This window comes from Trachemys scripta, chromosome 2 (genome assembly GCF_013100865.1).
Source record: "Trachemys scripta elegans isolate TJP31775 chromosome 2, CAS_Tse_1.0, whole genome shotgun sequence".
Taxonomy (NCBI): Eukaryota; Metazoa; Chordata; order Testudines; family Emydidae; genus Trachemys; species Trachemys scripta.
In genome coordinates this window covers 18975310-18987296 of record NC_048299.1, presented here as the reverse complement: position 1 = coordinate 18987296, position 11987 = coordinate 18975310, and positions in this window count along the sequence as shown.

Genomic DNA, 11987 nt, shown 5'->3' with positions numbered 1-11987 from the left:
CATGGTGAATTGCCTACCAGGTGCAAAGGTTGTGGACCCCTCGAGACATTTATGCAGTGCTGGAGAGGAGCAGGTGGTCATGGTACGTGTAGGTACCAATGACATAGGGAAAAGTGGGAGAGAGGACCCAGAGGCTAAATTTAGGCTGCCAGGAAAGAGGAACTCAAATATGAAATTGCAGAACTTTTAATTGTGGTATGTAACCTATTGATTAAATCAACCTCTGTACCAGATGACTAGCAGAAAGTTAATGTAACACTATTGTTTTAAAAGGGCTACAGAGGCGATTCTGGCAACTACAGGCTAGTAAGTCTAGTCAGTACCAGACCAATTACACCTCTACCTCGATATAACGCTGTCCTCGGGAGCCAAAAAATCTTACTGCGTCATAAGTGAAACCACGTTATATCGAACTTGCTTTGATCTGCCGCAGTGCGCAGCCCCCCCCCCCCGGAGCACTGCTTTACTGCGTTATATCAGAATTCGTGTTATATCGGGTTGTGTTATATCGAGGTAGAGGTGTAGTTGAAACTATAGTAAAGAACAGAATTGTCACACACATATATACACATATATGATATGTTGGGGAAGAGTCAACATGGCTTTTGTAAAGGGAAATCATGCCTCACCAATCTATTAGAATTCTTGGGAGTGGTCAATAAACAAGGGTTTTCCAGTGGTTATAGTGTACTTGGACTTTCAGAAAGCCTTTGACAAGGTCCCTCACCAAAGCCTCTTAAGCAAAGTAAGGAGTCATGGGATAAGAAGGAAGGTCCTCTCATGGATAAGTAGCTGGTTAAAATGTAGAAAACAAAGGGTAGAAATGAATGGTCAGTTTTCACAGAGGAGAGAGGTAAATAGTGGGGTCCTTCAGGGATATGTACTGCTGTTGAACATATTCACAAATGATCCAGAAAAAGGGATAAACAGTGAGGTGGGGAAATTTGTAGATGATATTCAATTACTGACGATAGTTAAGTCCAAAGCAAACTACAAGAAGTTACAAAGGGATCTCACAAAACTGGGTGACTCCTCCATGGATATAAATGTCTAATCTATCAATATCTGCAAGAGTTGATTGGGTGTAAAATGATGATACGAACACTTTAAAGCCTCTTAAGAGTAATGATGTTACAAATCTAGCTGTGAATCAGTGTTGCTGGGTGAAATGACCAAAGGGCAGTTTTGTCATCTATAATTTATAATGCCTTTTGGATTAATACTTTGTCTTGTAAATTGTAGATATATGTTACTATCTTCTAAATTGAGAAACACAGAAAACTGAACTCATTAGGTTACATGGATGTTTGCGAGACTCTGATTATTGTATGGGGAATACAAAACTATGCAGGAAACAACTGGAAAGGATGGTGCATAATCCTCTTTGCCTAGGCAAAATATATAGTTCAAGGTCTGAATTTTAAGCTGAAAACAAGACTCTGCTTTGTGCATGGTCCTGTTTCCAGTGTTAAAATGAAAATGAGAAAAGCTTTCAAAGAGAAAATTGTCACATTATTAGACTATATCTTCATGATGGGGGAAATAACTTGCATGTGGTCAGCATGGTCATTACAAGGTAAGAATTTGATCCTGCATCCTAATTTATGCATGAATACAAAAGGAACACAAGCATAAGCAAAACAATTTTTTTCAATTAAAGCAAATGCTTGTAGAAATTTGTGGTACTTGCCCCAGTTTAGTTAAAATTCACTAATTTTATTCAGTTTCTTAGACTCACTGATGATACTGCTGCTCTTTCACCTGCCTGAACTGTCATCCTATGCATCATGATTGGTTGAGTAGATATTAGTCTCTCTGGGACATACATATTTGTGTATATGTTGTGTAATGTACAATGGACCATTGCAATGCTATGTAATTTTCCCCAAACAAAAACTTCCTAAATTTAGATGTAAGGTTACTCAAGTGCAAATCTACCAACACAATCATTAAAAACCGAGACAGATCACTAGTTAAACCAACCTTCATTCACTTTCCTTAACACCTCAACATCATTCTACCCAAATGAACTCTCAGACTCCTCACCTCCACAACAAAGTCCTTGCCTGACATATAGCAATGCACTCACCCAGGTACTCAAAATTGTGTTCAAACACAGAACCTTAACTCTGACCACAGCAAGATTAAGGTATTTTTCTGAATGGTTACTGCAAAAATAAATTTAAAAAAGAGGCCAGAGTTAGTGGTGCAGATTCGCAGGACTGGCAAGGCTGTGTCTGGCACAAACTCAAGATGGTAGGGACAAAGGAGGCCATCTTTGTGGCCCCCAAAATCTGGGGCTTGGGGGAACCAGTGTGGTCCCTGCTACAAGACAGAACAGCTCGAAGGTTCCTCTAACTTACACCAACTATCCATATCCTCAAGAGGTCCCCTTTTCACTAGCTACATCCAGGGGCAGCTCTATGTTTTTTGCCACCCCAAGCACGGCAGGCAGGCGGCTTTTGGCAGTGCACCTGCGGGCAGTCCGCTGGTCACCGGCGGACCTCCCGCAGGCATGCCACTGAAAGCCGCCTGCCTGCCGCCCAGCGACCAGCAGGCCGCCCCCCGTGGCTTCCCGCCCCAGGCACACGCTTGGTGCGCTGGTGCCTGGAGCCGCCCCTAGCTACATCCCCTTGTGCCAGAAGGTGGTTTGGTGGAGTACGAGCTGCTACCATGGTACTGTACTACTTGAGGATTCTCCTAGGGAGATGGGAATCTTCCAAGGGACATTTAAGCAGGTGTTATGGGTGCTTTGCAGCACGGGAGTAATGCAAAGCAGCCAGAGGGCACTGGAAGATTGAACCCAAGGTGTAGCATTTGTGTGTAATTTAGAGTGCAAATGTTCAGCTCCTGCTCACTGTTAGTCCTGGACAGTGATACGTGTAAATATTTTTCTTGCAGCTCTAAGCAACATTGCCAATGTCACATTAGAAGTTGTGTAGGCCTGCAGTTTGTCCACTCGCCTGTGACAGACTTGGGTGACTGAAAATCTTTTGAGTAGCAAATCATTTCAGAAAGCATCAATTTATTAAACCTCATTTCCTCAACACGTCTGTGAATTTGTGAGAGTTGCCAATTATCAAAGAGCAGTCAAGAGAAAATGGGATCTCGTAATGGTGTGGTACAGGGCTCAGCCCAATGTGCGGGAGAGATGTTAAAGAGACACAGTAAAGCTACTGTGAGAAACACTGGGGATCAAACTAGTACACCACTGTTTGTTCACTCTCTCTTTACTTTTTCTTTCTCGATTTTTATTTGTTCCAGACTGATCACTATTCTCCCCTATTACCCTTCCCTTATTACTAGGCTTTAATGCTACCTACTGTCTCCTAAGAATCAAATCTGGAAACTCTCACTTGTTAGGAAGGAGAATCTCAGACTTCATCTTACATGAGATGCCCTAAGAAAAACTGAGGAAGGAGTCCTTGCTTGTTCCACTGAGGCACTCTTGCTAACGTTGCAAGGAATTGCAAGTGTCCCCCATTTCCACTGATGGGCCCCATAGATCATGGCTTCTCCCTTGGAACCACATCATTTTATAAATAAAGTCCTTTTGACTGGCATAGCTGGATGATCAAAATACTGGTCCAGACAAGTAAAATTTAGTTTTTTTCTCCCTGCTCGGCATGCTGCCAGCTTATACATAAAAATCCTGGGTGTATTGTAACTAGGAATGGCTGATTTGGAGTTCCCTATTCTGTTGTATCTGTAACCCCAAATTTCCCTACAACATTACATAAATTCTGTGATGGTCTTTAGTTAAACAGAGATACAAAATATGCTCACAACAACCTACTCCATTAATCAGGCAGAAGGAAGCATTTATAGGAACTGAAGCTTCTGTGTTGCAAATAGAATGTGTTGCAATTATCAAACCTAGTTGGGACAAAGATGTAATGGAATGTTAAACTGTGTTATAGTATTCAGCCAGAGGTGGCACTGTTTGTAAAATACCTTATTTAAGCTAACCTGAACCATACCTGGCAAAGCATTAAAGGATCTTATGATGAACACATGTGGTGTGTATAAACCTGTTTTGTAGCCAGTCCATATCTGGTAAAGAAGTACATAACATGATGTCAGAAGTAAACTAATAACAGAAACAGCAGGAAAATAGTTACGAAGAGTGGAAACAGAAGGAAAAACAGAACAAAGGTTGCAGGATCTCAACATGCCACTTTTCAATGCCCCAGAGAACTTCAGCTTTGACAAACTTTCACAATGCACAGACTAGAAGCAGTATTTTGCAAGATTTTGAATTGCAAACAAACTCCATAAAGAAACTAGTGATATACAGGTATCTTCTTTAATTTATGCTATAGGAAAGCAAGCAGAGCATATATTTAAATACTTCGATTTTACTGAAGAGAATCACAAAGATGACTATGAAAGGGTTCTGGCTATGTCTGATGCATATTTTATATCTTAGAGAAATGTGGTTTATGAAAGAACAAGTTTTTATCAGAGAATTCAAGAACCTGTGGAAAATGTTGAATGTTTTATAAGAGCTCTGAATACATTGGCTGAAAACTGATTTGGGGAATGCAAATATCAGAGACAGACAGGCTGTTTATTGGGTTGACAGATAAAAACCTTTCACAGCAGCTCCAATGAAAAAGAGATTTAACCCTAGCCACAGCTATTGAAATAGCAAAGTAGTCTGAGCTGGTGAGACAGCAAAACCAAGAGCAACTTGCCAAACTTGAAAGATACTAGCTTAAAAGCTGTTAACAGATGAAGCATAAGTGCCAAAAATCATCATAAAACCCCTGAGGCAAGGAGAGAGAACTACCAGACTAAAATGGACAGATTCCAGCCCACATACACAAGATGTGGAAAAAATCGTATCCTAAGAGATGTTGCATGTCCAACCAGAGGTGCATGGTGTAATGCACAAAATATGGACATTTTGCAGCTGTTTGCCACACCAAAGCAGTCAGGAAGTTGACTTTTATTATGGACAATCAAAAGCCATTGTCTCTAAGATCTATCACTTGTGATGACACAGAACCTGCTTGGAGAGTGAAACTGAATATTCATGGTAAGACTGTTGACTTTAAAATTGACTCAGGTACTGACATCACAGTCATCTCAGAAGGGACTTACAATCACCTTCAATCCAGTAGCGTAGCTAGCGGGGTGAAGGGGAAGCAGCCGCTTCCCCTCAGCACATTTTCTAAAAGGGGCGCCTTAGTTAGTAACGGCTTGTGCTTGCTGCAGGCTGCCTGTGGCTGCCTCCGTCCATCTCTCTTCCCAAGTCCAGGCTGGTGCAGGGAGATGAAGGGGTCACAGGGAACCCGCAGCCCTGAGGGGAGTGATCAGCTGCTGCCTGAAGTGCACTTGGGCAGGCCACTTCACCACCATGGGAACCCGCAGCCCTGAGGGGAGTGATCAGCTGATTCCTGAAGCGCACCCGGGCAGGCCACTTCACCACCATGGGCGGCCTCTACTGGCCCCGGGCTGCGCTGGCCGGGGGACGCCATTAGCCTCCCCATCCCCCGCCCTGGCTGTCGGGAAGTGGCACCGGCGGCCCCACGCTCTGAGCAGGATCTACGTGCTGGCCTTGCACCAAATCCATGTTAACCCCGCCGTGCCGCTGCCGGTAGCATGAGGGGGCGGGACGTGACATGGTGAGGGGCGTCTGGTCCGGCCCGGCCCGCGGCTCTCCCGGCAGCTCCCGCCCCGCTGGGCGCTAGGGGTTGCTGTGCCATGGCTGCGGGTCAGAGCGATTCCCTGGTGGCTCCTCCTCCTGCCCGGTGGCTTTCCAGGCTCCTGTCCGAGTAAACAGCGATGGCTGCCGAGGAAGGAGGCGGAGAGCCCGACAAACAACATGGGGAATCACCTGCAGCTCCTACCCAGTAGTGGCCGCTGCCACCGCCCCGGCCTGGCTCCCTGCGCGGGGGGAGAGCGAGGGATGGGCTGGGCGAGGGGGTGGAGAAGAGGAGCTCGGCTAGAGGGGGGTGCGAGGGGCAAGGGGCTGCTGCGGGGATGTCAGCCTAGGCGGGAGCCTCTGGCTCTTTGCTGCCTGGCCTGAGCCGGAGGAAGAGCCATGGGGGGGCATGGCCAGAGGAGGAGCCAAATGGGGGTGCCTTTTTAATGTTTGCTCCCCCTGCTCTTAGAACCTGGCTATACCACTGCTTCAATCCCTCCCAGAGCTGAAGTCACCTGACACAGCTCTGACTAGCCCTGGAGGTATTCTGAGCAGTATGGACCAGTTCACCACAGAAACAACTTACAATGACAAAAGCTATGTATGTGCATGTGATCAAAGATCAACAACCTTCTCAGGTGCAGTGTGGCAGCCATGATGGTCCTAGTGAGGAAGGTAGAAGAACTTGGAGGAGGATTTTATGGTATTTTGAAAGGAGATCCAATACAAATCAACTTAAGAGACAATGCTGAACCATATAGTGTACAAACACTCCTACCAGAGAGGCCTTGGAAGGTAGTAGCTGCAGATTTATGTGAATTCAGAGGACATCATTACCTGGTCATAGTGGACTGTTTTCCAGGTATGTAGAAATAATGTACTTGAAAGACGTAACATGTCACAGTGTTATCAAGAAACTCAAGTGCATTTTTGCTCACTTTGGTATTCCAGAACAACTAGTGATGTAAAGAGGAAATTTTGTTAATCCAGTAACATTCCTAAACTACTCCTGGAATACCAATTGTTAATGTTATTGCTGAAAGCAGCTAAAAGTAAGGGTTTCTGAAGCCTTAGCACAACTAACAGACCAGGATGGGATGGGATGGGGGAAGTCACTGACCACAAGGAGTAAATGTGACCCTCTGCCTTCCTGACTTGAGCTTTTTTCTGAAGGATGCGGTTTTGCAAGATGGAAAGTTAACTATTGCTATATGAAATAGCTGGTTAAAAGGTGGGAAATTACCCGCCTGATAGGGTGGAGAACTCCACACACAGCTTCTGCTCTGCAAGGTTTTTTTTTATGAACAAGCTATGTAATACTAACAAAATGAGTATAAAAAGAGGAAGAAATCTGGACACTTGAACACCTCTCATGTTCCCCTGCAGACAGAAAACCAACCACTGGACATCTACAGTTATCCAATTGAGACCTTCTCAAGACACTGGGTAAATGTGAATCTGGGGGTGATATGGGGTGCTCTACTAACCTGTTGCAGAAGTGTGTAAGTGCTGGAGAATAAATAAAGTAGAAGCTTTGAGTGAAAGCACTTTTGCAAGCAGACAAACATCAACTATCTATCGTCTGGACTGCCGTGTCCCCATTGATTTATTTCCTGCCATTGCCTCCCAAAGAATAAAATTACCAAGATCTTTGGGTTCAGCAAAACCCTGGGTAACAGTGATGGACAATGGACCACAGTTCACTGCAGCAGAATTTAAGTCATTACTAGCAGCCCACATTGCCCACAAGTGAATGGAGAGGGTGACATAGCTGCACAGACAGCCAAGAAAATCCTACAGCAGGAAGATCCATTCCTTGCTCTTTTAAGTTATAGATCAACACCAATAGCAGCTATGGGATGTAGTCCATCACACCTTCTGATGGGAAGATAACAGATTGTTTTCCAAAGTTGGAACAATAGTTCTACCTCCAAGGTGGCCAGACGTGAAGAGAGTAGCCAAATCAGATAAAAGAGCCTCCAAATGCTTTTACAATAGACAACACTCAGAGAAATACTGGGTCTAGAAACTGGTGATCATGTTCATATCAAATTGGATGGAGAAAAAGAATGGACAACTCCAGCTGTCATAGAGAAAAATAATTCACCACCCAGATCATATGTGATCAAGACCAGTAGTGGAGAGTTCAGCAGAAACCATCAACATTTACAGTTTGTTCTCAGAAAGAACAATTGACAGAGCAAACACTACAGATGGTGGATACAGAACACAGAAGACTCAAAGGTTCCAAACCGACCACACCAAATGGTTGCAACTAATAGACAGCCAGATGACCAAGCTGTTATGCATTTGGATTGTGTAATTAGAAACTCTGCATGATTCAGAAACACTTAACAGACTAGTATATTCTGAACTGCAAAGACAGTGTGATAGTGTAAATCAGTGGCTCTCAATCTTTCCTGACTACTGTACCCCTTTTGGGAATCTGATTTGTGTTGCGTAACCCCCCCCCCCAGTTTCATTTAACTTAAAAACTACTTGCTTACAAAATCAGACATAAAAATACAAAAGTGTCACAGCACACTATTACGGAAATATTGCTTACTTTCTCATTTTTACCATATAATTATAAAATAAATCAATTGGAATATAAATATTTCACTTACATTTCACTGTATAGCATATAGAGCAGTATAAACAAGTCGTATGAAATTTTAGTTTGTACTGACTTTGCTAGTGCTTTTTATGTAGTGTGTTGTAAAACTAGGCAAATATCTAGAAGAGTTGAGTACCCCCTGGAAGACCTCTGCGTAGCCCCAGGGGTATGAGAACCTCTGGTTGAGAACCACTAGTGTAAATATAAATGATAGGAACGTAGAACAATTGGGAAGATGGTATCAGAGGGGTAGCCGTGTTCATCTGGATCTGTAAAAAGCATCAGAGAGTCCTGTGGCACCTTTAAGACTAACAGATGTATTGGAGCATAAGCTTTCTTGGGTGAATACCCACTTCGGTCAGACGCGTTGGTGAGATGTAATACAAAGTTAAACTGTATTATATAGTTCAGCCACTAGGTGGCACTGTGTGTAAAATACTTTAAACCAGGGGTCTCAAACACCGCATGTGGCCTGCGAGGTTATTTTCTGCAGCCCGCGCGCTCCTCATGGCCCCCGCACCCTCCCCCAGTGTTTACCTAGAGCAGCTCCGGCCCGATGCGCACCGGGGGCAGGGCAGGCTCCCTGCCTGCCTGCCCTGCCCCCGCGTCGGGAAGCGGCCGGAACGTGGGGAAGGGGGGGCACATTGGTGTGTGTGTTGATGTTGTTTCAGGCACTGCCCCTAGCAGCTCCCATTGGCCGCGGTTCCCCATTCCCGGCCAATGGGAAATGCTGGGGGCGGTGCCTGAAGCAACAGCAATACACACATCCCGGAGCGGCGCGGGGGCGGGGCAGGGCAGACAGGCAGGCAGGGAGCCTGCCCTGCCCTGCCCCCGGTGCGCGCCGGGCCAGAGCCCGCCCCCCCCAATTCCCTCCTGCAGCCGAACCCCCTGCTGCACCCTGAACCCCGACCCCCTGCCACACCCCCCCTGCACCCCAAGCCACTGCCCTGAGCCCCCTGCCACACCCTGCACCCCTCCTACACCCCAACCCTCTGCCCTGAGCCCCCTGCTGCACCCCTCCTGCACCCCAATCCCCTGCCCTGACCCCCTGCTGCACCCCTCCTGCACCCCACACCTCAACCCACTGCCCTGAGCCCGCTCCTGCACCCTTTACCCCTGCCCTGACCCCCTGCTGCACCCCTCACCCCTCCTGCATCCCACACCCCAACTCCCTGCCCTGAGCCCCTGCCACACCCCATACCCCTTCTGCACCCTCTGGGGCAGGGAGGGGACGGACTTGGGGTGGGGATTTCGGGGAAGGGGTTGGAATGGGGGCAGGAAACAGGTGGGAAGAGGCAGGGCAGGGGCGGGGCCTCATGGAAGGGGTGGAGTGTGGGTGGGGCCGAGGGGAGGTGTCAGTAATGCGGCCCTCGGGCCAATGTACTAGTCCTCATGTGGCCCTCGTGGTCATTTGAGTTTGAGACCCCTGCTTTAAGCTAACCTGAGCCATGTCTGGCAGAGCATTAAAAGATCTTATGAGGAACACATGTAGTGTGTATATGCAAGCTCTGTACCTAGTTCATATCTGGTACTGAAGTACATGAAGAACTGGATGGCTGTGGCAAAGATTAAATGATTGATAGACCCAACAGCTCTGATGACTTTCATCCTCTGTGGATCCATCTTGCAGGTTATAGTCTGCAGCATATTCAGGTCCTCAGTATACAGAATGAGGTGAAACTCCAACCAGTGAAGAATATATTTTCCAGTAAAAAGAACAGGAGTACTTGTGGCACCTTAGAGACTAACAAATTTATTAGATCATAAGCTTTCATGGGCTACAGCCCACCTCTTCGGATGCATATAGAATGGAACATATATTGAGGAGATATATATACACACATACAGAGAGCATGAACAGGTAGGAGTTGTCTTACCAACTCGGAGAGGCCAATTAAGTAAGAGAAAAAAAACTTTTGAAATGATAATCAAGATAGCCCAGTACAGACAGTTTGATAAGAAGTGTGAGAATACTTACAAGGGGAGATAGATTCAATGTTTGTAATGGCTCAGCCATTCCCAGTCCTTATTCAATCCTGAGTTGATTGTGTCTAGTTTGCATATCAATTCCAGCTCAGCAGTCTCTCGTTGGAGTCTGTTTTTGAAGTTTTTCTGTTGTAATATAGCCACCCGCAGGTCTGTCACTGAATGACCAGACAGGTTAAAGTGGGAGAACACTAGACACAATCAACTCTGGATTGAATAAGGACTGGGAATGGCTGAGCCATTACAAACATTGAATCTATCTCCCCTTGTAAGTATTCTCACACTTCTTATCAAATTGTCTGTACTGGGCTATCTTGATTATCACTTCAAAAGTTTTTTTTCTCTTACTTAATTGCCTCTCAGAGTTGGTAAGACAACTCCTACCTGTTCATGCTCTCTGTATGTGTGTATATATATCTCCTCAATATATGTTCCATTCTATATGCATCCGAAGAAGTGGGCTGTAGCCCACGAAAGCTTATGCTTTAATAAATTTGTTAGTCTCTAAGGTGCCACAAGTACTCCTGTTCTTTTTGCGGATACAGTCTAACATGGCTGCTACTCTGAAACCTGTCATATTTTCCAGTACTACTCTCCTGAAAGCTACCAGATCTGTAGGGATCTGACAGTGAGTTTTTATTATAACATTTGCACTTAGGGGCCACCAAATGAAATTAATGGGCAGCAGGTTTAGAACAAATAAAAGGAAGTTCTTCACACAGCGCACAGTCAACCTGTGGAACTCCTTGCCTGAGGAGGTTGTGAAGGCTAGGACTATAACAGGGTTTAAAAGAGAACTAGATAAATTCATGGCGGTTAAGTCCATTAATGGCTGTTAGCCAGGATGGGTAAGGAATGATGTCCCTAGCTTCTGTTTGTCAGAGGGTGGAGATGGATGGCAGGAGAGAGATCACTTGATCATTACCTGTTAGTGCACTGCCTCTGGGGCACTTGGCATTGGCCACTGTTGGTAGACAGGATACTGGGCTGGATGGACCTTTGGTCTGACCCAGTATGGCCATTCTTATGTTCTTATGTTCATTAGTTAACAGTAGTTAGGGATGAATTTTTACATGTAAATAGCAATGAGGGAATAACTCAGGGCTCACCTATTTTTCAGAGCCTGCTCTTTTTAACATGTTTGTTGTTCTCACGTTATCTTGTAGGTCTTTCCCTTGGAATTTGATACCAATCCTTGAAAGGGGGCTAAGCAAGGGGGTTCGGTTTTCAGCAAATAGAAAACTGGCAACCCTACATGTGAAGGGGCAATGTGGCCAGCATCACATCCAATTGCTTTTGACTGCCCTAACCTGATGGATCAGATACCTTTTTGCAGCAGGGTACATGGGTGCCAACTTCTCCTGGCGCAGTGGGTGCTTGCGCCCCCCTGACTCCACCCCTGCCCCGCCCCCATTCCAACCCCTTCCCCAAATCCCCACCCCGCCTTCTCCCCCGCCCTCCTACCGCTTGTTACGCCGCAAAACAGCTGTTTGTCAGTGGCAAGGGCTGGGAGAAGCGGGGAAGGCATGCTCAAGGGAGGAGGCGGAGGTGAGCTAGGGAAGGGGGGTGGGGCCACAGGGAGCTGCTGGTGGGTACAGAGCACCCACCAATTTTTCCCCATGGGTGCTCCAGCCCCGGAGCACCCACGGAGTCGGTGCCTATGGCAGGGTAAATTGGAGGTGGCATTTCAGTGAGACTCAAAGTCACAACCTTCAGGTTTGTAATCAAGCGTCT